Source organism: Suricata suricatta, chromosome 5 (assembly GCF_006229205.1).
Source record: "Suricata suricatta isolate VVHF042 chromosome 5, meerkat_22Aug2017_6uvM2_HiC, whole genome shotgun sequence".
Lineage (NCBI taxonomy): Eukaryota > Metazoa > Chordata > Mammalia > Carnivora > Herpestidae > Suricata > Suricata suricatta.
In genome coordinates, this window is record NC_043704.1 from 70,920,927 (window position 1) to 70,926,155 (window position 5,229).

General features: G+C 36.0%; 1 protein-coding gene across 9 annotated transcripts in view; it reads right to left on the reverse strand.

Moving 5' to 3' along the window:
- The window catches only part of LRCH3 (leucine rich repeats and calponin homology domain containing 3), a 121,067-nt gene that overhangs the window by 74,312 nt on the left and 41,526 nt on the right, over positions 1-5,229 (reverse strand). The window lies entirely within an intron of this gene.

Consider the following 5,229-nt stretch of genomic DNA (forward strand, 5'->3'; position numbering starts at 1 on the left):
GTTTCATGTGCCTGTAGGCCATCTGGATGTCCTCTTTGGAGAAGTGTCTGTTCATGTTTTCTGCCCATTTCTTCACTGGATTATTTGTTTTGTGGGTGTGAAGTTTGGTGAGTTCCTTGTAAATTTTAGATACTAGCCCTTTATCTGATATGTCATTGCACAAATGTACAGCCAACTAATTTTTGACAAAGCAGGAAAGAGTATGAGATGGAAAAAAGACTGCCTCTTTAGCAGGTGGTGCTGGGAGAACTGGACAGCAACATACAGAAAAATGAAACTAGACCACTTTCTTACACCATACACAAAAATTAACTCAAAATGGCTAAAGGACTTGAATGTGAGACAGGAAACCATCAAAACCCTCGAGGAGAAAGTAGGAAAAAACCTCCTTGACCTCCACTGCAGCAATTTCCTACTCGACACATCCCCAAAGGCAAGGGAAATGAAAGCAAAACTGAACTCTTGGGACTTCATCAAGATAAAAAGTTTCTGCACTGCAAAGGAAACAATCAAGAAAACTAATAGGCAACCGACAGAATGGGAGAAGATAGTTGCAAATGACATATCAGATAAAGGGCTAGTATCTAATGTTTATTTTTAAGAGAGAGGGAAAGCGCTTATGTACAGAGGAGGGGCAAAGATAGGAGAGATGGAGGAACCAAAGCAAACTCTGCGCTGACTGCAGTGGGTCTGATGTGGGGGCTCCAACTCATGAACTGTGAGATCATGACTGAGCCAAAGTCAATACTTAACCAACTGAGCCACCAAGGTGCACTCTCATATTAACTTTGTCAGGGTTTGATATCAAAGTTGTCTAGTATCGTAAAAATTAGTTTTGAGAATATTCCCCCTTTTTTTTTTAAATGACTAAAAGGGTTTACATAGGTTTTAAATTCTTTTTTTTTTTTTTAAGTAATGTCTATGCCCAATATGGGGCTCAAACTCATGACCTCAAGATCAAGAGTCACATGCTCTACCAACTAAGCAGGCCAGACATTCTCAAATTATTTCCTTTTAAAAAGCTTGTTAGAATTTATTCATAGAGCTATCTGGTCCTGCAGTTTTCCTTAAAAGAAAGACTTTTCACAACTGAATGAACATCTTTAATACTTACAGAACTATTTAGGTTTTATAAATCTTCTTGAATCAATTTTAAGTTATTAGAGTCTAGGAGTTTCTTATTTTCATCAGAACTTTCAATATTAGCAAAAAGTTGTTTATACTATCTATTTTTTAAAAATGTTTATAGCATCTACAGGAATGTCTTCCATTTTCCTTTCTGACTTTGGATTTTGTACCTTCTTTCTTGATCAATCGCACCCATGATTTGAAAATATCATTAGTGTTTTTGGGAGTATCAACTATGGCTTTGTTAACCCTATTCATTGTATAATTTCTGTATTGTTAAAATATTTCTATCTTTATCACTTTTTTATTTGGAGGAGGGATTGAGCTATTCCTTTCTTAATTTGAGATGGATGCTTAGCCTATTAAGTTATAGACAGTTCTTTTCAAATATATACATGTAAAGCTATAAAATTCCCTTCAAGTAATGTTTTAGCTGAATCTCATGAGAATGTATATTTTATTAGGGTATTAGATTAGAAAATATTTTCTATAATTTCCATTATGACTTCTTCTTTGTCTCATTTTGTTAGAAATGTATTCCTTAATTTATAAATCTATAAGGATACTCTAATGATCTTTTTGTTGACTTCTAACAACTATGTTATGGTAAAAGAATATGCCTTATGTTATTTCAATCCTTTGGTATTTGTTTACATTCTCTCTATGGATCTGTGTACGTTCCATTTTTATAAATATTCTATGTGAGTCTGAAAAGAACGTGTATTCTACATTGGACATAATGTTCTACTTATGTCTATTAGGTCATATTTGGTTGTGCTGTTCAAGGCTCATCTTTACTTTTTTTGGTCAATGTTTTATAACAGCTGCTGAAAGGGGCATATTACAGCCTCAGTTACTATTGCTATCTTGTCTATTTCTCTGTGATTCTTTAACCTTTTCTTTATATATTTTGAGATTTTGTTATTAGATTCCTACAAAGTTTTAAATTATCAAACCTTTCTGATAAATCAAATTTTTATAATTCTTAAGTTACCTCTTTTATTCCTAGTACCGTTCCTTGCTTTGAAATCTCTTCATTTGGTTGGTTCGGTGGACTGACTTTAATGTGACTCCCACTGTTCATGCCTTTGTATAATACCCTGTCCACTTAAGTGTGGGAGGGGCTTCAAAAGTTACCAATATACAGATGACCCTGCACAGTGCAAGGGTTAGGAACACCAACTCCCCCCAGAAATGAAAACCAGGTATAACTTTTGACTCCCTCAAAACTTAACCATTAATAGCCTACTGTTAACCAGCCACTAATAGTCTACTGCTGAACAGAAGCCTTACCTGTAGCATAAATAGTCTATTAACACAAATTGTTTTTATGTTATATGCATTATATATTGTATTCTTACAATAAAGTAAGCAAGAGAAAAGAAAATGTTAGGAAAATCATAAGGAAATACATTTAAAGTACCATTCTATAAAAAAAAATCTGTGGGAACGCCTGGGTGGCTCAGTCGCTTAAGTATCTGACTGTTGATTTTGGCTCAGGTCATGATTCCATGGTTTGTGAATTCAAGCCCCACATGGCAGATGCTGACGTATGCAGTTTAAACCCATATTGTTAAAAATCAACTGAACTGGGATGCCTGGGTGGCTCGGTTGGTTAAGCGTCTGACTTTCTCTCAGGTCATGATCTCACAGTTTGTGAGTTCAAGCCACCCATCGAGCTCTGTGCTAATAGCTCAGAGCCTGGAGCCTGCTTCAGATTCTGTGTCTCCCTCTCTCTTTGCACCCCCCTGCCTCAAAAACTAAATAAACATAAAAAAATTAATCTTTTGGGGATGTCTTGGTGTCTTAGTCGGTTAAACATCCAAATTCGGCTCAGGTCATGATCTCATAGTTCATGAGTGTGACCCCGAGTCAAGCTTTATGCTGAGAGCCCAGAGCCTAGAGCCTGCTTAAGATTCTGTGCCTCCCTCTCTCTTTGCCCCTCTCCCATTTGTACTCTGTCTCTCTTGCTCTCAAAAATAAACATTAAAAAAAATTAAACATGCTTTAAAAAATAATCTTTTTTAAAAAGTCAACTATACTTCATTGGTTAGACTTTCCTTTAACTCACAGAATATTGCAAAGGTGATGTGATGTCATTCCTGTGGGTATATCTGTCTCTGCTGCCAGCTTTGAAGAGCCAAGCTACCATGAATTCTACCATTGAAAGTAAAAATATTCTGCCAACAGCCTGAAGGAGCCTAGAAGCAGATCCTTCCCCACTCAAGACTCCAGATGGGAACTCAACCCTAGTCACCACCTTGACTGAAGCCTTGTTGCAGACCTAGTTATACTGTGTCTGGACTCCTGATCTAAAGAAACCTTTAAGTTCCTGAAGCTTCTAAGTTTGTGATGATTTGTTATATAGCACAGAAAACTAATAATAAATCTATAGACTATCTTTTTCTTAAAAAAATATATTTATTTTCAGAGAGTGTAAACAGGGGAGGGGTGGAGAGAGAGGGAGTGAGAGAATACCAAGTGGGCTTCAGACCCAGTGTAGAGCCTGACATGGGGCTTGATCCCACAACCCTGACATCATCACCTGAGCTGAAATCAAGAGTCAGGTGTTTAACTGACTGAGCTACCCAGGCAGTCCAATAGAGTATCTTTTCCTATTCTTTAATTTCAACCCTTCTGAATCATTATGTTTTGAATATGTTTCCTGGGGCATTTGGATAGCTCAGTTGGTTAAGCTGGTCTGGCTCTTGGTTTTGGCTTAGGTCATGATCTCACTGTTCGTGAAATCAAATCCAACATTGGGATTCTGTCAGCACAGACCCTCCTTGGGATTCTTTCCCTCTCCTTCTCACTGCTCCTCCCCCACTCATTCTCTTTCTCTTTCAAAATAAATAAATTTAAACATTTTGAATATGTTTCTTATAAACAGCACACAGAGAGATTTTGTTTTTTATTGCCTGACAATCTTTATCTTTTAACTGAAACACACTATATTTAACATAATTACCTAATGTATCTGGATTTTTAAAAGGGTCATGTTATTTCTGAGAGATGTAGTCCTTGACTAATCATAAAAGTTCAAACTAGCAAAATAAGGATTCAAAATTTAATCACATTTGACTTAGTAACTAACTAACGTAGGAAAATCTCAATTATAGGTAGTGTCCTAAGTCTGTATATAAACCAAAAGCTTCAAAATTATCTAATGTTTTTCTATAGAGGGAAAAAAAATTTCTAAGCTTTGAGAACTATCTTTATATAATAATGCCAAAGACATGCTAATATCTGAAAATATACTGCTTTTCCAATATTTTCTATTTTATGATGGAAGTGCTTTTGTCTACCCAGCTGCCTAACTCAGAATTCTAGAATCATCCTTTCTCTTTTTGCTAATCTAATCCTATCAATAAACACTGTCAGTTTCTTGATCCAAATGTATCTTGAATCCGTCCATTTCTCTTTATCTCCTTTGTCATTGCCTCTTAAGATTAATCTAAGAATCAAATAAAATAGCGCATGGAAAATTATTTTATATACTATAAAACACAAAAAGGCAATGGCACACATAAAGCCAGCTTCCAAGGGTTGAGAGCAACACAGTAAAAATAACCAACCAAACTCACAAAATTATATGGAACTGTAGTAGACAATAAAATGTAGCAGAGTACAATACAGTAATTTATTATCTTTGGTCAGTAAAAAGAAGTAATGTTGCATTTAGTACACCCTACTTTTTAAAAGATAAAAAATACAGAAAACATTTGTTTAATGATTTACATTAAAATGTTTAAAACACTTTCCTTATCTTTCAGTGAGGTTAAATAAGCACAAAGGTTACTATATCTTCGTGTCACTAGAGTAAGCTTTTGATTTCACACATACACATAAAGACTAGTTATTGTCAAGGGCACCTGGGTGGCTCAGTTGGCTAAGCGTCCAGTTTCGGCTCAGGTCACGATCTCACGGTTCACGGGTTTGAGCCCCGTGTCAGGCTTTGTGCTGACAGCTAGCTCAGAGCCTGGAGGCTGCTTCAGATTCTGTGTCTCCCTGTCTCTCTGACCCTCCCCTGCTCGTGCTGTCTATCTCTGTCTCTCAAAAATAAAAATTAAAAAAACATTAAAAAAAAAAAAGACTAGTTAC